Source organism: Saccoglossus kowalevskii, chromosome 15, assembly GCF_978046115.1.
Source record: "Saccoglossus kowalevskii chromosome 15, keSacKowa6.1, whole genome shotgun sequence".
Lineage (NCBI taxonomy): Eukaryota > Metazoa > Hemichordata > Enteropneusta > Harrimaniidae > Saccoglossus > Saccoglossus kowalevskii.
The window spans coordinates 24872393-24898931 of NC_140655.1; the positions used below are offsets into that span (position 1 = coordinate 24872393).

The following is a 26539-nucleotide window of genomic DNA, read 5'->3' on the forward strand; positions in this document are numbered from 1 at the left end:
CTATTCATGTTGAATAATTAATTGATGTGGTTACTAGTTATTAGGTAAAGATATAATATTACTCACAGGCTACGAGTATTCACATGTACATCATCAAATGCAAACGAAGTTTTGTTTGTGCAATTTACAACATAGCCTTTGCAATCACAATCAACGGGACAGCTGAACTCTGAAATTGTACAACAACAGACATATGATGTGGGTTTGATTGTAACGGAGACTATAACTCTCCTGATATCCTAATTTAAACTTTTCAATAATCTTACCACAGTACATTTCATCATCTGCGTCAGAACAGTGCGAGATTCCATCGCATACATAATCAGGTGCAACGCATATTTGTTGATATTTACATTTGTAGGTTCCATTAGAACACCTGTATTCATCTGCAAAAACGATGTTTACAAGCAAATTTGCATAAATATATTGAATTGTGTAATTGAAACCTATATTATATTAAAATGTTTGTAATGTATGCATGTCTATATTTGTATTTGTAAAGCGAAATGTGTCACGAGAGTTGTATTTGAAGTACGTACTTGAAATAAACAAATATTTTAATGTTAAGCGTCTCATTTAAGTGAAAATATTACAAGAACTGCCAGAAAAATATATCTCCTTTCTTACCACAGTTATGTTCATCTTCATAACTGGGACAGTCTCCTACGCCATTGCATCTTCTATGTACTGGAATACAGTAACTTTTTGGACATGTATATGTAAACTCTGGGCAGGTTGTGTTTTCTACAAAAGAAAGAAATAGTTTTGCATTATACTGAAACATGTATATAGATGCGATCTATTGATGCAGATATAGCTTTAAAAGTGGAACAGCGATGGTGCACATTGCAAAGCCTACCGCAATTTTCAAGGTGTGTGGCATCTCGGCACCCTGTAGTGTAATTGTTTGCATCCATATCATACAGACAATCTTGACTTTTATCATAGCAAACGCCATTCTTACAGACCATCTGTTCGTCCGTACAGTACTCCACAGATCCATATTCTATTGTGAGATAAACTAGTGTGAGTAGCATGGTTCGATGGATTTTTAAGAATACAAAATGGTATGCTAAATTATTATTCTCATTGGTTTGCTTATCCAGGAGCGAGTGAACAGCACACACTCTGTAATGCAGGTTGTGTTTTACTTCGTTATAACCCAAGATCATTTTATGATTTGAGAACTACAAATTGGAAACAATGCTTTCAGTTCAAAACAATGATTATAATAACTGGTTTTCGTCATCTATTGGACGCTGCATAGTATGTTGTTTTAATATTGTCTTATTTATTGTTAATTAAACATCAAAATTATCTCACATACCACAGTAGGCCTCGTCTGGAGCGGTTTCGCGGTCACAATAAACACAGTCAGTAATGCCATCACATTTAACTGTTAGTGGTAAACAAACTCCTTCAAAACATTCAATACCATTGCACGTTGCTTTAATCGAGTCTGATAATGTGCAATTTTCGTCACTCCCATCATAGCAATCCACTGTCATATCACACTGTTTTGTGATATCTATATACTGACCATTTTCACAAGTAAAAACATCTGTGTCATTTTCATACATGGTAAAATCTGTCAAACATGCAGAAAAACATGTTCATCATTATATCTTGTTTTATATCTCAACAAACAAGGTAAGTCAGACACATACTTAAACAACGATGTCAAATATAGACACCAACAAATAAATGGCATGCCAAATTGAGACTAATTTCAAGACTATTTTCGTCTGAAAATCTACCTTAAGTATGTAGTAATTTATATGCTTTTATAATTTATAGAATCTATAAAGGTACCTATTTATTTTATCAAAACTCCGAAGCTCTAACATGAATGGAACATGCTTAAAACAACGGTCCAAATTAACAACCTGCATTTGCACATCACCATGCATTTAGATAATTAATAAATAACAATGGTCATATTTTGAATTTGTTGTAGAACATCTTTAGATGTTTATCTTATTTGACTATAGTAAAAGTAAAAAAAAATGTGAAAGCAGATGTTTTGACCATCATTGAATATCAATACACTAACTCCACTTTATTACATATGTACTGCAGTTTATTTTGAGTCGTCCCTGAAATCAAAATCGGTATTTCCACACCCCATATGCAAATGAGGTCTGAGAGCAAACAAAGTAGGCTCTTCAGGAGTACCGTTTTTTGAAACATAGCAGAAATAAACAACATTTAGAAGTACGATATTTTCCCCTTAGGGTACCTGAATATACTTGCCGAGTGAAATGAAATTTGAACAACAGTAATGGTAATTTTAGGCAATCACTTATTTTTACTAAAACTAATTTGCATATCACCCATGCAACATCACAAACGCAATTGTGGTGGTGTATTCTGCTGTACTTTCACTCGCTTCGCTTCGCTCGTGAAAGTACGGCCGCAGGATACACCGCATCACTCGTGAAAATAACTTCCATACGCAACGAGGTGTGGGGTTCTGTCATAATACTTCTATTGATATGCAAATAAGTGTGTATCTTTGTTTCGATTTTGACACCAAAATGAAAATCAAGTAAGTATTACTCAGTGAGCTCTCACCAGAATATTTAACTTTTTTCAGAGATTGTAGATGAACATAACAGTAAAGTGATTTTTCTTAATTTCGCACATTATAACAATTTTAATATCTTAATGTAAAAAAATATAAATTTAAAGGTAAAAGATGAATTAAAAATTGTTGTTACTGTCGTGTTTCTCATGTTTTATTCTACATTTATTAAATTGTGTTATACCTTCTGATTTCTTCACAGTACTCATTTGAATCTTCAATGAAGGATTTATTTACTTAGCAGACATAACCACTTGAAGGTGAACATGAAATAACATCGATTTTTAATTAGTATGAATTATGGGCTTTCATTAAATATATACTTTGATATGGTTTGAAACACGTTTTCTATAACAATAATTAGTGTGAATTTATTTCCGGAAAACATCTACAACATCTATATTGCAAAAGATTATTTGAGAACACTGTTGTGTCACCTTCGTATATATGTGCAATCGTTACGTATTGAAACAAGCAGAAGGCTACCCAAATATAATTATTATAATCGTAGTAATTAAACAAAGAATGTATTGTCATAACCTCTTTTACATATGACAAAAATTGTGGAAACATCACATCTCTATCTCACCAAGCACGAACAATGAATATCGTTACTAAAATAATAAATACCGCAATCAGTTTCATCTGACAAGTCCTCACAGTCCTCTCTAAAATCACAGTATTTGGAAAACGGTATACATCTTCCATCTCTACATAAAAAACCTTGGCATCTACCAAGTGCTGAATAAATGACACGTAAATATGTGAATTACTTGGTGATTCAATAGTTTCAAGCATATATACGAGTGATGTGCTAAGAAAACAATACTAACCACAGTTCATTTCGTCTGTACTATCATAACAGTCGTTTCTCCGATCGCACACGTCGGAATAGTGTACGCATTCCCCACTTCCACATTGGAATAAATGAAGTGGACATGTAATATTATCTGTAATCAATAATGTAAACACGTATTTGTAGAACTCTACTTAATGATCATTACTATCTGGATATCGATTAGGAAAATTGTGGGTATATTACAGTGGTCATGAGTATCACTACCTATCGGTCATTCTGTCAAGGCTAGGCTATCACAGTCGTATACTCAGAAGAACACACTTAATTGTACATTTTCATTATGTTTGGTGTTTAAAATTAACATATATAATATATATTATAAAAATTGTTAAGTTTTACTGATAGTTGTATTATATGTTAGGATACTCACCCACATCATTTAGATCAAAATTGACTGTTTTGTCTGAGTAAAAATGATAAGAAACAAGATATGCGATTATTTATTATCAAAATATATTTCTTTTATTTGAGGTAAAAGTTTGATTTTACTGTGATCTACGACTTGTTATACCTACCAGGTGATACAACTTGCATATTTCGTTCACAAACAAATCGGTTCGTTAGTTTGATGGTACATGACACGTCGTGCCAATGTGCCGATGTATACAAGTTCGTGAGAAAGATTGCAACACAATCTTCATAAATACCACCATTTGGCTGTGCACTGACAAAAACAAAAACGCCATGAGGTAGTATTCTAAATTATTCCATGTTTACACAAACAACATTGGAAATTTTCCGTTTAGAGTGTGTTGTAGAGGAAGTGAGAATGAATGAATGAATGGTAAACAATATTTGTCTCTATTCTTTCATGTGTTATTATTAATTTTGTTTTTAATTGTAAGTATTTACCTGTCTGTATCCCAGTCAGTATACTGTAATGGTTGGCCATCTGCCCAGTATTGCGAGCCGCCATTAGATGTATCCCTGAGACCTATGTAGGAATAGCAATAATAGTAATACAATGGCAAATCACATACTGTTGAACATTGTACACGCACTTGTCACTTTTTCATTTCACAGTGCAGGCTTTTAACACAGTTGTCAGATAGTTTCATGTAATACATAGTGAGAAGACACAGATACAAACGAATACATGCAAAAACCACTGTCAACAACAGACATATTTGTACCACTCCCGGATTGGAAAAAAAACAAAACATCAATTACTCACCAATATAAGTCCATGACATATGTTCATCTGACGTAAGTTGATGAATAAACCACGACTGATCGTGTGTTGTTATACTGGCTAACGTTGTTCCCAGTGATTGGCATGTAGCTGAAGCAACATTCCATGTTACTGTTTTTGTCATCTTGATCAATCGGTAGCATGAATGGTCAAACACGTACCAGTCTTTTCCACATACTGCCCCTATGGTATAGAAATGACTTCTTTTATTTTTATATACAACACAACACAAAAACTGTTCATTGGTGGAATGTCGCCCTCTATCAACCAATTCTTACAGGAAACCTTGTGTGCATAAGAGTAAAGAGTATTTTGAAATGCAAAATATATTTCTGTTTGACTTTTTTCTCTTGGTAGAATCAATAGAGTATTATCTACTGGTTTAGTAGCAAAATTCGCATTATTCTTAGATGAAATATTGTAAAACGCAAATGACATACTTTCAAGATTTAGCTTTATTGACTTTTTAATGATCACGTTGGTAAAAATATGTCCAATGTCACAATATTGTGTTTATTTATCGATTACTCAAATACTATCCTTTAATCAAACAAATTTATTATTATATAGCTTTGACGAAGAAACAAAATGTAACATACTGTACATTACCTGTAGAGATTTTTGTCATTAATGTAACATGCTTGAATTCATACTCAGCATAGAAACCTCGGCTGAAGTCATTTTCGTCATCGGACGTGAATATAACGAACATATAGTTGAAGTCAGACAGAATTGATGTAGTCGGTTTATTTTGATTGCAAAATCGACCCCTATATATACCATTAATAGACCGTCCACTATAAACTTCGACGAAATCTTTTCTGCAGTGTTCCCCAGTTTTACCAACATCAAAATCTTTAAATGTCAATACTATATAGGCAGTAGCGGAAGCTGTCAAAAGCCAGGAACACTGAGATACGCGTTTATAAGGTGCTGGAAAATCCAGAGTGGATATAACACCTCTTTTCGCTGTACATTCAAGCTTCCTGGGACAAATTCTACTGACATCCTGACAACCAATAACATCTGAAATATAAAGTGTGATATTGTTGATTATATATATCCTACGAAACAATTGTAACAACATTAAATATGATACCTCATGTGAAAAGATAGAATACGTAACTAACAATAATCATTGTCATGGAACCATTTTTATATAAATATATGATAAACGTATATCAGAGAATCGTTCAAATGCCACATTATTTGCATTGAGTGTCGCACATCATTCAAAACATGTTATTTTGCACAGACGTTATATTTAACAGTAACAATACGAAATTATACTAATTACAAAACATACCATCTGTACCACGTATATAATAATCCCATTGCCTTGATTCTGACAACGTTAGAGATTTATCAAATTTCCAATACGGTTCAGGACCAAATACACATTGATTTGTTATCATTGAGAACGCCATAAATCTGCATATGAACTGTGATTCTTCCAGGCACAAAAAAACACATTCTTTAAAAGTAGATTCTTTGTACATGGTCTGTTGATAACCAATCACTTTACCGAGGTCATTGTCGCGGACTTTGAATTGCTGGCCTATCCGTTTATAAAAGTATGATGATACACTTGTTGATGCTATGCAGTACAAAATATAACACAAGAATATCATAGCCATTAACTGTTTTTTTGTTGTATTGACTGACTTAACAATATCCTAACTATTGGTGGAATTTTGTTATCGGCGGTAATTTGTTTGTACATGTATTTTAATGTGATAGTATCCATTAAGACTATTTTCGCACATTGCTAAAATAATTGCATTGCGGCGACAGTACACAGGTTCACTATTCTTGTTTGATACTAGGAATATTTGTGTTGTAGCCCCATCGTAAATGATTGTCTTATGAGCAATATATAACTATTTTGTAATATTTGATTTAATTATTGTTGTTCCTGAAAACTTAAGATAATCTTACCATTTGAAAAATCTTTAATTCCATGAAGTTCTATCATTCCGCCTAGTTTATCTAATACTTGAAACCGTTTTTCCACTATAATTTTCATACTTATTGTTAACACAGGGGGACATATCGAATCGAACTTTCCTGTTTTATCGTAGATGCGTCTGAATATCTAAAAGAAAGATTGATATATGAGGCAACATTTTAATAATTCCAACATATCTCAAGGAAATGATCAAAATGAGCTTTCCTCTATTGCAAAATTATTAATCTTAATCTCAAATTAAATTATATATATATATATGTATATATATACAATGAAAATTAAACTCACATACTAAATTACATGTATGCCTAGTGCCACGCTAAGCAGTGCACATTTTGAATTCGATAGCACTGTCCTAATATTATTAATATGATGTAACTTATATTAGACGTATGGAATCACAAATTCTGATTTTGTTTTAGTGCATGTTTTTATTGAAATAGCAAACTAAATAACATAATCATAAAATGGGACATTTTAGTAGATTTGTGGTTTGATATAACTTACCTGGTGTGAGCCCGCAATAGTGGTTATGTATCTAAATGGCTGAGACAGTGTTTCACGGTACATCAACTTATATGCTTGTATTGAATATTGATTGTCGTCAATAAGAACAAAAAAACTAATTCCTGATATCCAAGTTGACTGGGTCAAATCTATCTGGCAGTATGGCGCACTTTCGTCTTCACTTGGTATCCAAAATAAATGCTTAGATGGAAACTCAACCCCTTTATGTGTAACATGTAATGATCTAAAATAAGGATCGATAGCAACAGAAATCGCCTGGAAAAAATATTACAATTACTAGCTACCATAAAACGTGAAAATATTTGACTTGTATAGCGGTGTGCGCATGGAGCACACAGATATATAATAAAAATGAGGTTCAACAGCACTTACATGCTAGTTTTATGGTATATATTTGGATTGTATTCAGTTATTCAATAAATACGAAAAAGCACACGAATATCTTACCCCTCTTGACAATTGAAGAGATTTAGTTTTCCCAGCAATCACACCAAGTGGAAAATAAGTGTCTGCACACATTGAGTCTGTGATTATAACAAGGTTTTGTATGTTATACCTGAATTTAAGCCACAGTTATGATCAAGAATAATAGAGAATATGTAAATAAATAAAGATGATGAGAATTTCATTAATGTACCTGATGTTTTTTCACATATTACATTACCCATCGATGATATACCGGGACTTCTTCCTTTCATCGATAACGGAGCACCGGTATTATCAAGTTTCGGTTCAAGTACAAGTCTGCCACTGAGTATTATATTAGTACTATCGCTGTAAATGGCTCGCATAATTCTATCTTTTGTCCAATCATATCCATCGCTATCAACGTAAAACAGTCGAGAATTCCGAACTCTTTCGAAAGACGCCAACGATGCATTCAACAATTGACAAATGTTCACTGCCTGGGTAAAACTAAATGACCCTAGCACCTCAAACCCAATAACTGTAATTTAAAATATTATAAAACATTCGTCTATTGTTAATTTCATATTGAGTCATGACAATAAGTTGGGATTATTATTCAATGAAAAAAGAACGTATTTATGTTATAACCAGAAACTCCTTAAAGTAAAATGGATAAAACAGAAAATAATATGATTTTGTTGTAGTGTGATGACAATTTGTTATATTTTAATAATTTTGAAACCCTCAGTAACCAGAAGACATAATTTTGCTGGAGAAAACGATATATTTGATTCCAGTTAAAACACTGAAACAAAATAATATCAAAGCTGTTATGTTATGTTATGTATATGGAATAATGAAAGAAAGGCATTCTTATTGTGAGTACAATATATCACCAGTCAGCTACGCGATTTTAAGTTAAATATGTTCTTAGTTACAATTAAAGATATATCATCAATCATCCAATATTTAATAGGTTTATAACCTTATTTGGATATAACATTTACTAGTAATTACAACCTACCTGCATCACATCGAACTCCGGTTAAACCAATTGGACAGATGCACGTGTAGCTGTCAAATATAGGTACACACGTGCCACCATTAAGACACTGGTCAGATTGACAGAGTTCATTTTTTGGATAATCTAAATATAAGGAAATAAATTGCATAGTGTTTCGTGAAGTTGTTTTAATAAATGTAAAAGAATCAAAACACATATTGTTAATTTCTAGTTTTTTCGTGATCAAATCAGTAAAATTAATTATCGCCACAATAAAAAAAATCGTATATAAAAAATCACGGACTAAAGACCGCGCTCAAAACCCCTCGAACATTAGTCTAAACAGATGCTAACGACTCTCCAGATATGTGTGCACAAGCGCCACTGCAATCACAGAGAGAAACTGACAAAAAAAGAAACCAACAACGCTGCTTCGCAAACTCAAGACAAAAAGACAGGATCATACTCCACGGTGGCCAACGCAAATATCAAACATCCAACATGCCAAACAATGAGTAGGTCATCCAGTTCCAAACTTCGTTACCCAAAACTGACAGGTTCGAAACAAAAATTGAAATCAACAGTTGAACTCAGCACAGGAAGATTTAACGTTGTATCGCCATGGCTTTCATTTGAATAAACACGTGATAAACACGCATCCACTTGTCTCTAATATAGCGTTTTTGTGAAGTCGAAAGCATGTCCCCAACACACAATATGTTATCAGTATAGTCGTTAATACAATTCCGCACATATATATTTTCTCCTCGCTTTCACAGAAGTGAACATACTTACAACAATATTGGCCAGGTTTCCCGATGTGATACACAAGCAGCCACTTGTATCTAATATAGCGTTTTATTGAAGTCGTAACCATGTCCCCAACACACAATATGTTATCAGTATAGTTGTTAATACAATTCCGCACATATATATTTTCTCCTATTTTGCACAGAAGTGAACATACTTACAACAATATTGGCCAGGTTTCCCGATGTCACATGCTTGATAGTACACTTCCAACTCGTTGTACAAGCAGTAAGTCGATGCTAGATTTCCATATGGATTTCGACAATTTGGCTTGTCTGTGACGCCTTGTTTTCTAACCCTGTCAGCGTATGGATAAGAAGGATTGCTCTGAGCGAAAGTCACACTCCAAAACCTATCCCACGGTAAGCAGTTTTTGTTGTTGATGGCCACAGACTGTGTTCCTCTGTAATCGGAACCGTGATCTTTCCAATAACATTCGTCAGTTCCAGCTGCAAGAAACACACACACAACTTGATGAAATTAAATTGGAGAAAGTTTTGCTGTCAACTAAACAAAATATCATTGTAACCGTATATATTCACAAAGATGAATAAATCAAATCAACGGAGAAGGACATACTTACCATACGTAGTATAAACCTCTATTTCATATATATGGACACCGTATGCCCAGGCGTAAAACAGCCCAACCAAAATACCCTGGGCATACAGATCATCTACAACATCAGTACAATAAAAATGGATCCAAACGAAATCGTCATCAACATATTCAATGTATGGATCTTTCAATTCTGCGTTTCCGTTAACTGCTCGTGGGAGTAGGGCACCTCCACAAAGTACCACAATATCAAAAGTGTCTGTTAAGTCATTTTCAATAATAGCAAGACCAGACAATTGATAAACTGCAAGAAAAACACCATCACATGAGTATATATGCAAATTAATAGAGAATGCAAACCGGGTATATTTTACGATGATGAACCTATTGTGACTGTTATGTCTGCAATCGGTAATCCAGAAGTGAAAATTAAGAAAGCAACACAACAACTCACGGTCAACTTTCCTCGTCATTATGCGTATATTGTCAATCAAAAATTTCTTTTCAAACCACAAACGGAATATATCTTGGACATGTGAAAATACTCTATGCATGATTCTTCCAAGATAGCATGACATGAAGTCCCAATCTGTGGTTAGCCTCCTCGTTGTATATTCTTCTGATACTTGTATGAATGGAACTGTGGCAATTGCCGCCAATTCTACTTCATTGCCATGTGTACTTGGCATACGACCGTCGTTCAGCGCCCAGCAGTTTTTCATGAGACAGAATGGTATAAACGAGTTTAGAGCGACGTTGTATATGGCTACATGGATATATCAAATAGAATGATTAGTGTTAATTATAAAACCGCTCTGATAGGATTGTCCTATCAAGGTGGTAAAATCTGAAAAAGAAATACTGACCTATCGTTGCCATGACAACAGCAACAAATAGGATACACTCGCGCAAAATGCACCTCCTCCCAAAACATGTGGGGTAAAAATCCTCGCTGGATGGGCCCATATTTGTGTCATATTTGGCAGGTTGAGGATCAAGTTCGAATCCTACCATTGCTACACCCAAACAAAATCTTTTTCTTTTAGCTAAGCATAACGCCAATCGGCCGTCTGGCTTGTCAAAAATATCAGTGAGTATGCAATCCATCTGGGTATATTTCGTTCTTGTTATTTGTGTTCCTAGCGACGAAAGGTTAATGTCAAAGAAATGGTTGAAAGGGACTTTTAGTTCAAATTAATATTTGTTGGTTAATCGTTATACAATATAATCTTAGTTGCTTGCTAAATTCTAAATCAGGAGATCTATGATACCTTTCTTGAAAAACAAGGGCACAACTTATATTATTTAAGACTTAAGGAAACAGTTCAAAGTACGGGAAATATGTTATGTGTGCAATGTTCAGAGGAATATCGCTACTAATATATGTATACGCAGCAGTGATGGACGAATTTAATTACTTTTGAACCAATTTTCCCAACATAATTGAATCATGTTTTATGCGTAATACACCAGACTATACTATGATATCAAAATGAGTATTACAATATACTCTTGAAAACGCAATATTTTGTATTTCTCCCATTTTATCCAACATAATTGTATGTGCATGTCCTGCCATGTCATGTAAAAATACAAAAATATAAGACAATTTACGAGCATTATTGTTTTATAATAGTATCACTTCTACCCCTACGTGGAAACATTAGAGAATACGATGGAAATTACGTTTCATGTACAATTAATATTTATTCAGTGCACTTTAACAGCTTTATTGTCAAAAACTTTTTCCCCCTGAGAGGTCTTATATCCGCTACCAAATACCCTCGCGTGCCGTTTATAACCTCTAAATGTAAAACATCTTAATTAGTCATGTTATTATATGTATGCATGTGAACCAATTGATAAATAATAATTATAAACTCCCACATTTGTAACCTTCCCTTCTTTGTAACCTTCACCTTCAAAATTAAACAGATGTATATGTGATGGTGCTTGTTTATAATTTTCAAATTTTGGTTATTTTAGAAATAAAATTCTCAGGTGTACCATAGAGAGTGCATTCAAGAACGCGAATCGAGCAAACTAAACGAAGCGCCGAAACAAAAAACACCGTGCCATTGTCCAGAGAAAAAAGGTCGCGAATAAAAACGTGATGAATTGTGAGTAATTGAAAATGGCTCTTCCAAAGTCAAATCAAGCAGGAATGTCGGTTGACTACCTATTTCCACAGACTATGTTTTACACTAATTTATATATATTTAATTCTAATTGATTAATTTATTGTAACATAATATTCATTAAAATTGTAATGATATTTTGAAAAGTAATTTCAAAAGGACAAGCAAGAAAGAACATTTTGAATGAATATACAAATATAACATATTACACCAAATAGAAATACTATATAACTCGAATTACACATAGTACATAGCCAGGCAGTGAATATCATAACTACAGTTTTGATATTAGCTTTCAGAGTGTTACACAATTTCCTGAATGCATGCTAGACATAGTGTGGAGTACTTTGGTAATTGTATTTACTTGCCTACTGTGATTTATAGTTACTCGTCCGACATCTTTGAATTGACTTGAATTGCAAGCAGCGGCTGCTGAGCCACTTTAAATTACCCACAACTCATCGCTCGAGTTCGACCGTTACTATTGGCTCGTCAGAATGCCGGAAACCAAGGAGACGATAAGGAAACAATTTGTGTGCGCTAGAAATCAACCACTGCGTTCTCGCACGGAAATTGAACGATGACGTTTAACTCGACCCTCGTTTACTGCTGATCTGCACTGGCTCGGAAGATGAATTCTGATTGGCTAAAAAAACAAAAGACTTGTGGCGTTGAATGCACGTTCATTCTCAGTAATGTTATGCAAATTAGAAATTCAAACTAGCTAATCATTTACAACCTTCCGCGCCAGTGCAGATTAGCCCCTCGTTTATTGCAACCAACCACTGAATATACTGAAAACAAATCTGAAATTAACTTTACCAGTGGTAGATCGTTGATAACACATGTTTAGACGTTCATCCCAACAACACTGGTTGGCAATACACGTGTCTTCGTCTACTGGACTGACTGGACATTCGGTTCTCATAGTAGGAGTTATAAAACATGATGAACCTGGAAAATTGTGCCATGGTTAATATTCAATCTTTCCACATTAACGAACATATCGATAATAATAACTTTATCTCAATTCTTCACACATATCTAGTGACTAACTAACCGAGAAACGCACATTTTAATACATTTTTATTTGATTTTTTTAAATACAAATATGTTGCTGTCTTACAAAATGCCATACTAATTAACGGTTTATGTTCAAAAACAAATAGTGTTTGATGATAGTTCCTTATTTGTCTACTCAAATATATGACGTAAGACCTAGTGCCTCCCAATATATTAGCCCTATCTGTCGCCCCTATTCACACTACAAGAACGATCAACAAATATAAAATAGCTTCGCCCTTCCTCGGACTGTAATATAACAATAAAAATAAAAATGCACAATTTACCGGCTTTTTTACTTACGCTATAAGAAGTGAAACTGTATACTATGCCTCCTCTTTTTAAGAATTATATATATAAGTTAACGTACTAACAAAGGTGCATTAACTACAAGTACTTACCCTGATTTGGTGCAAAAGTTGTGCCAGCTGAAGGTTGGAGTATTCCTACTAGAACAATAGTGTGCATCATCTTCTCCATTGTCAGTTTCCGTGTAACTTCCATGTAGCAGCGGATAAACGTCTTAAAAAAGGCGAGTAATGAATTATATGTACAAATATCTGACTGGCTCCAGATAAAAAAACATTAACATAATTTGGGGCATCAAGGTAGGTCATCGAGATAATGAAGTATACAATATGCCATCTGTCGTCAGTTGGTAATTTATTCAACATTTAATCAACGTGATTTGTTCATTGTTTTAATATTAAAACAGAAATATATACACAGTAACTATTTACTCATTATGATACTCATTATGATTTGAGTACACATGATTATTGATACAATACTATATTAACTGTAAGCTTCCAACCACTTTTTAAATAAATAACAAAATTAAATGTTATAAGTTGCTGATGTTGAACTGTGTAACTAAATCGATTTTCACTGTATGTTAATTTTGCTAACTATAACGTTATTTTTACTACTTTCTGTACTGAAAGTTCAGAAATCAATATCAACAGTAATTTAAAATCATTACTCTAAAGTATCGTGGTTAAATATAAGCATTATATCAAATGACAAGCTCTCTCCGGATTTCAAGAGAACCTTCTAGGCAAGGCGTTTTCCAGCTGTCTGACAACAACTGTTCGGAGTATTCCATTCCACCTTGAATGACTCTGATTTAAAGTCCCATTTGGTAGTATCTAAAAACTGGACCGAGAGGAGACGAGCCAAACCAATACGGGCCGACACTTGGACACTTAGTTTTGAACACGGGCATTATTTTGGCTATAAACTTATTTTAATTTTATTTGTTTATTCCTTTTGTTATTAATGACTTTTTATTTTATTATTTTACTTTGATTTTGTGATTTTTTTAATTCCGCTCTACATACATCTGACCCGATGCCTATGTAACGAGATTTCATTGAGACCCACTATCGACGATTTTAGTCAACGAAACACAGACCTCCTTATATAGCGCACATGATGACGTCACCGGGCAGAGTCAGGTGGCAAACACACCCAAATAAAATGGCGGATTATACCGACGTTAGCGGCTTTTCGGTAAGTTTATCATTGTCAAATGCATCGAAATTCATTATGTATGTTCATATTGTGGCTCGAATGGTTCGAGTTTAGATCGTTATTTTGCGTAGTTATTCTGGGAGTGACGATTTTGTTTCCACCGGTTCGACCGAACACCAGTGTCTTTTTCCAGTCGCTTGCCCTGGCGACGGGTGATGTTTTGTTGACGACCGGGCCTAAATCGTCTACGGTATTGAAGCCGTAGCTGTAAATATTCATCACAATGTATCAACATTTTGTACATTATACAATAACTCTTTATTAAAGTAATTGAGCTGATTTGGACTGGAATGAAACATTTTTTATTTGGAACACTTCTCGGGCCGGTGACCGTTATACAATTTAAAATCAGTTTGCATTGTTTACTATACCTGTTTACAGTGTTCTAATCATTACGATTTACTTATTTTTTTGCTTCCATTCTAGATAATTATGCTCAGTGTTTGATGTAAAATTGAAGCGAATAAACGAACCTTGGCCGGCGAAGATGTATCAGGAAGTGTACGCATTTGTTGGAAGTGAAAAAAACATTCAATGTAATAATAAAACTTGTTAAATGCTGTGGAATTTCTTTTGTAAATAAAAATATACTAGCAATTTTCTATTAATGGTTTATTCAAGTGGGCAAAATATAATGTACAGAAAGATTTCCCGTAGAGTATCGCTACACTGAAAAGTAAGCAACCGACAGCCTGTATATAAGGGGAGCTGTGATTGGCTGTTACTTACGCGAGATTTGAACGGGACTTACATAGGCGTCGGATCGGATGTATGTAGGACGGAATTAAAAAAAGTCACAAAATAAAAGTAAAATAAAAAGGCATTAATAACAAAAGTAATAAAAAGTAAAATTAAAATAAGTTTATAGCCAAAATAATTAAAGCCCATACACTACATCAGATTTTAATCAGATTGGACGGGAGAGTACAAATACACAGATTAGAGTCTTGGTAGCATCAGGGGTCAAATAATGGCGAATCGAACTTATCTGTCTTAGCTGAATTTATGCCGCCTTACACACATTTTCGACATGTTGTGACATATTGAAACTGCTGTCTAGTGTAACACCAAGATTTTTGACTGAAGTTTTAAAAGCTATATGTGAACTACCAACAGTAATTGAGAATGGAAATGATTATTTCGATGCCAGACTTGGTGATATAATTAGCATGGCCTCAGTTTTGCTTTCATTTAATTGAAGCTTGTTTAGTGCCATCCATTCCTTGATACCAATGATACAGTTTTTCACTATATCCAGTGTTGCCCGAGTGTCCTCTGCGCTGGTTGCTTTATATAGTTGGTTATCATCGGCATAAGTATGGTGCTGTACAGAGTGCTGTTTTATGAGATTGAATAACGGCTCTGTAAGTAGGACAAACAGAACTGGTCCCAGGACGGAACCTTGAGAAACGCCACTGTTGAGCCCAGAACTTGACGAGGTGTAGCCATTAAAACAGCGGTATGGGTCCTGCCAGTGATGTAGGACTCAAACCAATTCAAAACTGGTCCGGATATACCAAATGTATGTTCTAGTCGATGTAGCAAAATGTTGAGATCGACAGTGTCAAATGCAGCGGACACGTCTAATAAAACCAGTATGTTTAATTTGCCACTATCAATGGTATTCAATAGATCGTTGACAATTTTCAAAAGTGCGGTTTCAGTACTGTGGTGTTTACGATATGCAGACTGATGAGTATTAAGCAGAGTGTTAGTAATAAGATGATTGTTTAGCTGAACCAGGACTACTCAATTATTTTTGAAAGAAATGGAAGATTCGATACTGGACGATTATTTTTCATTTCATTGTCATTCAGTGATAGTTTCTTGATTAGTGGTTTAACAAGGGCAGACTTGAATGGTGACGGGAATATACCAGTGGATATGGTTATAACATAACAATGTTATACAGCCGGTGGAGGTAACGAATCAAACAAAATAAAAATAATACTAGTTAATATGAATGTATATTATGGCTGTGAGGTTATTGGAAACATGCTTTATCATACTCAAATATTTTCATTACTGATGTGATTGTTTGATAAGTAACACGTACTATGATATTATAAAAGAACAGGTCCCTTCCTGGGCGTGACTTTTGGCTTTACGTATATGAACATTTAATCTAACAAATCTCTTCGCAAAATGTTCAGTTTGTACTATTAATGTAAACCAAACAGTATTTAATAAAAAATAGTTAGTGTTACTCAATAAACAGGACAGTACATATTATTTAAAAAGAGTAAGTAAATATGACAAATGCTTCTTTTAATACTGGTTCTATTTAAACTATTGCCGAGCCAGGTGTACAGCCATTTTACGCACAATATTTTAAGTATTATGTATTAATAATTCAGACTTAAATCACTGAAAAACAGAAATATTTTTTTTACAATTTGATAACACCTATTATTCCAACAAATATCACAAGATATATGATCGTGTGTATACCGATTTTTTTTTTAAATAAACAATGCGTAATGATCATGATTAACTATCTATCATTTCCTGGCTCGAACACGACATTTTGATCTAATATGAAATATTTTGAAATATTGAATAAAAAATAAAGATAAGTAACATAACACGCCAACGGCATTTTACTTCATAATATGTAATTTACGCTACGGTCTTTGATTCAAAGATAGTTGTATCACAATGTATAAAATAAGAAATGAAATTGAGAGTAAGACATTTTTTTACAAATTACATCTTGCTTCAGTGAGTCATCAGATTACATGGTAATAAGACTAAAATAGTGATTGTTATATTGTTTACATCAAACATGTATGATCATTAAAATAATTTCATTTTTAACCCGCCCGCCATCGATTTGTTAAATGTGCGAATTTCGAAGATCAAAATACCCGCTTTATATCAGAGATTGGCATAATATGCACATTCACGTGATAAGATATGTTGAATTTTTAAAAGAATAATTTGTGTGGGAACCGATAACCTTGTAAACTACATGTTGAAACGGTATTGTGCATAATTTGAGGTATATGCCGAACAGTTCTATTTCATATAATATTATGTGCATATCAATTTATTTCAGACTGAACAACAAAATTGTCACATCGCAATCTTAAGAACCACATGCAACACAATATGATGATAAAGATGTATTAGTGTGTTAGCGTCCCACAAAGCATTAACCATGTATACCGTCTGGAATGACTCTGGCAACGCAACAAGACAATTTGACAACTATTTTCAGAAACACGATTGTCCTGATTGCTGTGTGCAAGCAAAAGACACTGTATACTATTTAAAACTACTTCCTGGTTTCCATTGCCATGGCGGATCATTTAGTCGGTATTGTTGTAATGCCTCCCGCTATGCTGTTAAAGGTGTTCAAGTCGTGGCTACTCGGAGCGACGTTTTGTTCGCTTGGACCTCCTTGAATTTAATGCTGACCAACGTGTCTATTTTAAGTCTTTGTATAATTAGCATAGATCGGTATATGTTAATTACAAAACCCCCAAAGTATGAACAGAAAATTGCAATTTGCAGTTGCAATGGTACAGTAAGTCGTCAGTGCCGCAGTGGCGGATCCAGGGGGCAGGGGGGCCATGCCCCCCCCCCCCAAACGCATGACGATTCATATCATCTGGATTACGCATAGCTTCTCTGCGATTTACGGTCCGTATATCTTAAGCGTAGCTTGAACCCCCCAATACATTTTGCTGGATCCTCCACTGCAGTGCCGTCTACGTCGCTGTGTAGCTTCAGCATGTCGCGGACTTACGCCTTGTCGGCCAGCATATTACTCTTCTTCTCCCCACTTGCGCTGATCTTGTACACATATGGGCACATTTTCAAGGCGGCCCGGGAACAAGCACTGCGTATTGCTACTTGCACCAGCAGTAACGGGAAAAAAAACCAAATAGACGAAACGTGGCTATCAAAGTTCAGACAGAAGCAAGACAATGTGAAAGGAAGAAAAGCAATGAAAACCATGGGTATTATTGTGAGCGCATTTTTAATCACGTGGTTGCCTTATCCTATGCTCATTCAAGTAATTACCCAGCAAATGCAGCCTGATTCGCATACATCATTAGCATGGATTGGCTTTTGCAACTCACTAATTAATCCTAACATATCTCCAATGTTGATTTCCGAACAATTTTTATAAAAATTTTTAAACAGGAGAAACACGTGACCAGAGCTATATTGTCATCTACTATGAAGGCAACGCTAAGTGTAGTGTATGATTGTAAACTGGAAATAATAGACCCAGAACATAGCGCACTTCATTCGTTATTTGCTAATAATGAAGATATTTAGAAGAAGAAGACAATACAACATTATAAGGGTGAAAGTGTTATTTATTTATCAAGGCTTACTTATTAAACAGTATGTTTATAACTTTTTGCTTGAATACATGACATTATAACTTACTAGCTGAAAATATATTACCCTACGGACAAGCCACTCCAGTCCAGTTTACTGGCAAGTCACTCTGGCTATTCCAGAACAACCCACTGATTAAAGCGTTAGAATTTCACAGACTTTCTAACAAACTGCTACTGTATGCCTTAAAAATTGTTCTTACCATATATATGACAATTATTGACTATTATTGAGATACGTGGATTGGTATAGGGTTCTACATCATACACAAACAACTGTATAAATTCAATTACGATGGAGACGAAGACAAATACAAACTATTATTTTTTTAATAAAAATCTTGGATACTTCTGAGACTATGATCGATAGATCTGGAATCTTACAACACATGTGTTTGCATGTATGGGCATGCTGTTACATCGGCGATGGTTTTGAATATGCTGAGAACACAAGAACTATTTGTTATTCTTATTGACGACAATCACTATTCAATACAAGCATATAAGTTGATGTACCGTGAAACACTGTCTCAGCTATTTAGATACATAACCACTATTGCGGGCTCACACCAGGTAAGTTATATCAAAGCCAAAAATCTACTAAAATTTCCCATTTTATGATTATGTTATTTAGTTTCCTATTTCAATACAAACATGCAGTAAAAACAAAATAAAAATATGTCATTCCATACGTCTAATGTAAGTTACATTATATTAATATTAGGACAGCGCTATCCAATTCAAAATGTGCGCTTCTTAGCGTGGGACTGGACATATATGCAATTCATTATGTGAGTTTAATTTTCATTGTATATATATACATATATATGTAATTTAATTTGAGATTAAAATAAATAATTTTGCAATAGAGAAAAGCACATTTTGACCATTTCCATGAGATAATTTGGAATTATTAAAATGTTGCCTCATATATCTATCTTTCTTTTAGATATTCAGACGCATCCACGATAAAACAGGAAAGTTCGATTCGATATGTCCCCCTGTGTTAACAATAAGTATGAAAATTAAGTGGAAAAACGGTTTCAAGTATTAGATGATCTAGACGGCTTGATAGAACTTCATGGAATTAAAGATTTTTCAAATGGTAAGCTCATCTTAAGTATTCAGGAACAACAATAATTTTGCAGGTTAAATCGAATATTACAAAATAGTTATATATTACCCATAAGACAGTCATTTACGACGGGGTTACAACACAAATATGCATAGTATCAAACAAGGATTTAGTGAACCTGTGTACTTTCGCCAGACAAGTCAGTCTATATTGATGCAATTATTATAGCAACATGCGAAAATAGTTTTAATGGATACTATATCACATAAAAATACATGTACAAAACAATTATCGTCGATAAAAAAATTCCACCAGGTGATAATGACTATAATATTCTTGTCTTATAATTTGTATTGCGTAGCATCAACAAGTGTATCATCAGACTTTTATAAACAATTCGAAGTCCGCGACAATGGTGAACTGGTTGGTTATCAACAGTCCATCTGCAAACAGTCTACTTTTAAAGAATGTGCCTGGAAGAATCACAGTTCATATACAGATTTATGGCGTTCTCTATGATAACAAATCAATGTGTATTTGGCCCTGAACGTATTGTAAATTTGATAAATCTCTAACGTTGTCAGAATCTAGGCAATGGGATTATTATATACGTGGTACAGATGGTATGTTTTGTAATTAGTATAATTTCGTATTGTTACTGTTAAATATAACGTCTGTGCAAAATAATATGTTTTAAATAATGTGCGACACTCAATGCAAATAATGTGGCATTTGAATGATTCTCTGATATACGTTTATTATATATTTATATCACAATGGTTCCACGACAATGATTATTGTTGTTACAGTTGTTTCGTAGGATATATATATATAATCAACAATATCACACTTTATATTTTAAATGTTATTGGTTGTCAGGATGTCAGTAAGGTTTGTCCCAGAAAGCTTGAATGTACAGCGGAAAGAGATGTTATATCCACTCTGAATTTTCCAGCACCTTATAAACGCGTATCTCAGTGTTCCTGGCTTTTGACAGCTCCCGCTACTGCCTATATAATATTGACATTTAAAGATTTTGATGCCGGTAAAATTGGGGGACACTGCAGAAAAGATGTCATCGAAGTTTATAGTGGACGGTCTTTTAACGGCATATATAGGGGTCGATTGTGTAATCAAAATAAACCGACTACATCAATTCTGTCGGACTTCAACTATATGTTCGTTATATTCACGTCAGATGACGAGAATGACTTCAGCCTAGGTTTCTATGCAGAGTATGAATTCAAGCATAATACATTAATGACAAAAATCTCTACATTTGACATAGCTAGCTAGCCAGTATAACAACGAACAATCAGTCGTGGTTTATTCATCAACTTACGTCAGATGAACATATGTCATGGACTTATATTGGTGTGTCATTGATGTTTTTTCCCAATCGGTGAGTGGTACAAAATGTATGTCTGTTGTTGACAGTGGATTTTGCATGTATTCGTTTGTACCAGCGTCTTCCCACCCTGCATTACAAGAAACTATCTATAGCTGTGTTGAAAACCTGCACTGTGAAATTAAAAAGTGACAAGACACTAGTCAGTGATTGTACAATGTTCAACAATATGTAATTTTCATTGTACGCGACGAAACATGAAATATTATTACTATTCCTACATAGGTCTTAGGAATACATCTAATGGCGGCTTGCAATACTGGGCAGATGGCCAACCATTAAAGTATACTGACTGGGATATAGACAGGTAAATACTTACAATTAAAAACAAAATTAATAATAACACATGAGAGAATAGAGACAAATTGCTTAAAAGCATCACCATTCATTCATTCATTCATTCATTCATCCTCTACAACACTTTCTATACGGAAAATTTCCTATGTTGTTTGTGTAAACACGGAATAATTTAGAATACTACCTCATTGCGTTTTTTTTGTTTTTGTCAGTGCACAACCAAATGGTGGTATTTATGAAGATTGTGTTGCAGTCTTTCTCACAAACTTGTATACGTCGGCACATTGGCACGACGTATCATGCACCATCAAACTAACGAACCGACATAATGAAAATGTACAATTAAGTGTGTTACCCTTGACCGAATATATGAATAGATTGTAATACTCATGACCCACAATTTTCCTAATCGATATCCAAATTATGACGATCATTGGGTAGAGTTCTACAAATATGTGTTTGCATTATTAATTTTAGATAACAGTACATTTCATCTATTCCACTGTGGAAGTGGGGAATGCGTACACTATTCTGACGTGTGCGATCAGAGAAACGACTGTTACGATAGTACAGACGAAATTAACTGTGGTTATTATTGTTTTCTTAGCACATCACTCGTATATTCTTGTGATGAAATTATTGAATCACCAAGTAATTCACATATTTACGTGTCATTTATTCAGCACCTGGTAGATGCCAAGGTTTCTTATGTGGAGATGGAAGATGTATACCGTTTTCTAAATACTGTGATTTTAGAGAGGACTGTGAAGACTTGTCAGATGAAGCTGATTGAGGTATTTATTATTTTAGTAATTATATTCATTGTACGTGCTTGGTGGAACAGAGATGCGAAGTTTCCAAAATGTTTGTCATATGTAAATGAGGTTACTGAACATATATACGAAAATGACGCAACGGTGTTTTCAAATAGTCTTTTTCAATATAGATGTAGTAGATAAGATTCACACTAAGTATTGTCATAGCAAACTTGTTTCAAACCATATCAAAGTATCATATTTATTAAAAGCTCATATTTCACACCTAAAAATCTAAATAGTAAATCAATCCTTTATTAAAGATTCAAATGAGTATTGTCAGGAAATCAGAAGGTATTTAATTTACAATTTAATTTACACAATTTAATTTAATAAATGTAGAATAAAACTTGAGAAACATGACAGTAATTTTGAATACATTTTTTACATTTAAATTTAGATTTGTTTACATTCAGATAGTAAAATTGTTATGACATTGTAAGAAATTAAGTAAAATCGCTTTACTGTTATGTTCCTCTACAATCTCTGAAAAACAGTTAAAACATTCTGGTGAGTGTTCACTGAGTAATACTTATTTTATTTTTCATTTTGGAGTCATAATCAAAACAAAGATATACACTAATTTGTATATCAATAGACGAATAGTTGACTTAGCATATTGTTATTCAAAGATGGTCAAAACATCTGCTTTCACTATTTTTTTTACTATAGTCAAATGAAATAAGCATCTAAAGATGTTCTAAAACTAATGGAGTACTGTACGGACGAACAGATGGTCTGTAAGAATGGCGTTTGCTATGATAAAAGTCAAGATTGTCTGTATGATATGGATGCAAACAATTACACTACAGGATGCCGAGATGCCACACACCTTGCAAATTGCGGTAGGCTTTGCAATGTGCATCATCGCTTTTCCACTTTTAAAGCTATATCTGCATCAATAGATGAGAATTATCTACTTGTTTCAGTATAATCCAAAACTATTTCTTTCTTTTGTAGAAAATACAACCTGCCCAGAATTTACATATACATGTCCAAAAAGTTACTGTATTCCAGTACATAGAAGATGCAATGGCGTAGGAGACTGTCCCAGTTATGAAGATGAACATAATTGTGGTAAGAATGGAGATTTATTTTCTGGCAGTTCTTGTAATTTATTTAACTTAAATGAGACGCTCAACATAAAGATATTTGTTTATTTCAAATACGTACTTCAAATACAACTCTCGTGACATATTTCTCTTTACAAATACAATTATAGACATGTGTACAGCACAAAAATGTTAATATAATATTGGTTTCACTTATGCGCGTCAATATATTTATGCAAATTTGCTTGTTAACATTGTTTTTTGCAGATGAATACAGGTGTTCTAATGGAACCTACAAATGTAAAGATCAAAAAATAAGCGTTGCACCTGATTATGTATGCGATGGAATCTCGCACTGTTCTGACTGAGATGATGAAATGTACTGTGGTAATATTTCTGTCTCAACATTATTGAAAAGTTTAAATTAGGATATCAGGAGAGTTATAGTCTCCGTTACAATCAAACCCACATCCTATGTCTGTTGTTGTACAATTTCAGAGTTCAGCTGTCCCGTTGGTTGTGATTGCAAAGGTTATGTTGTGGATTGCACAAACAAAACGTCGTTTCCATTTGATGATGTAAATATGAATACTCGTAGCCTGTGAGTAATATTATATCTTCACCTAATGACAAGTAACCACATCTATATTATTATAATTGTAAGAGTCAGCTCTGTGTAATTATATACATCCAATAATTCATTCAATTAATTATTCAACATGAGTAGAGTAACTTTATTACGTCACCCGATCTATGAACAATCTCTCGAAATTGGTATATGGTATTAACATTATCGGACAAATTATAAGACCAAAACAAATTCATCTCATATAGCTGTGGTCATACTAAAGCCGCAGAAACCGTATACTGTGATTGACCTGTGCTGAGTGATAACTTTACTACACTTTATTCTGTCCCTGAATTATTTACGTTACTGGCATTTAGCATAATCGAAAATGTATCCACGTATTTCCACAAAGATATACGCCCGTTTTACCTCAAGCTTTGCATTGAAGTGTTTTTAGATAAATATTGGAGGATTGTTATTATTTTTGAAACTTTGCGCTCAAACTCGTACACCCCAACATCACCTACATCGTTTTCAGTTTTAGTCTACTACTGCCGTTTACACTATTGGTATTGTACATCATTCGCTCGGCAAACTAGATTAATATTTAAGTCGAATTTATGCACTATTTAGAAGCAAGAATAAACCCTTTCTCCGTTAAACACCCCTGGAAGGCAGGTTCAACAAAGAGACTGTGAGAAAAGTTCCAGTTGTAATTTGTGTTGTTTGCATGTCTTTAACGACGGCATATTTTCTTCTTTCAGCATAACCGTTGACACATTTCTTGATGTACTGATTACCGATGATTCGTCAAACCAGCGTAATTGTTGAACATTTTAATTTGACACAATTTCTTTAAAATATATGATGTTCTCAGTCCACTGTACATACATTTCCTTCTAAATTTTTTATATTTTTTATAAGAACTAAGTAATTATGCTATGCGCGTGATAACATGTGTTGGTATTTGTGTAGATTCCGGCGACATAATGTCTATACTTTTGAAGACATTGTATTGAAACTGATAACAATCACGCCAATGCAAACATACTTTGATGCAAGACAGAAAAAGAAAGTATGTATCCCTTGCTTACTCATTGGCTATAGCATATCAGTTACTAAATATTTATATTGTTGTCGTATTGCTAGTGACATTGAGAGGACATAATGAATGACATTTGCCTTTCTCTATTTGTTTACTCGTCGTCTATTATCCACATAAATTAATTAGTTTATAGCAGTGCTTAGCATTATGAAAAAAATTCATAACATTATAGATATAGTTTTGTTTGCAGTTTCTTCTATTTTACAAGGATGATTTCTCACCATTGCATATTAGGGGCATTATGATAAATTTGCAGATGCGGGAAGATTCGCACTATTGAAGTGCCTGACAATATGCGGCCAAATTCTGAATACCAAAGTTTTCATTATCTTTAAGCAATGGGCGATTGTCAACGAGAGTTCCCTTATGTCAATAAATTAATGAAACCATGTAAACACGGTTGCGGTTTTAAAAAACAGTTGCTTGAGGGTTCTTTTCGTACGTTTATCTGTATGTCACATTTTGTTTTCTGTAATGTCTAATTATTCAGAAGTAATGTAACGTATGGAATGTTATTTGTTGTACTATGATATATATTGTATGATTGACTTAAAAATATGTCATAATTAAAACGCATATGACGCCCTAAAATTGCTTATTATCTTCAGAAATTAATATCAGCCCATTTTTCTGATAAACGTACAAACTAATAATAATAATATTTCCCACACATACAGTAACATGAGCAATATAGAAAGACATGGGAATTGACATCTTGGTCAGTTGATACCTCTTCCATATTTGGGGGAACTGTAAGTACAACATTTTAAAAGGTACCAAACCTTTACATGTTTATTTATCGATCTAGAAACAATGTCACTTTTTTGGCGAAACAATACAGATTCAGAAACAATTAACATATACAAATCTGCCATTTAGAATTCACTTATCAATACAAATTGAGTTATTTAATATACATCAACATTATATTTACAGAGACAAGTCATCAAATGGACTTGAGGAACTACCAGATAATATTTTCAAGGGAATGGTCAATCTTCTGAAATTGTGAGTGAACAAACATAGATTGAACACAAATCGAATAACGCTGATCATACAGTATTATCAAATTTAATAAACTTGATGAGTTAAGTACTTCATTTTAAATAGCATCATAAAATGAGTGCTGAATACAAACATTTGCCAAAAACGGTTGTAAAGCAAGACTGGTTAATGGTTCTTAGCAATATATTGATTCTATTGTGTTGGTGAATTCGTCT

The 26539-nt window shown here is 33.8% G+C and overlaps 1 pseudogene; it reads left to right on the forward strand.

The window, feature by feature from the left end:
* Nucleotides 1-17820: 17820 nt before the first annotated feature.
* On the forward strand, nt 17821-18934 carry LOC144356753 (5-hydroxytryptamine receptor 6-like; annotated as a pseudogene).
* Nucleotides 18935-26539: the final 7605 nt, after the last annotated feature.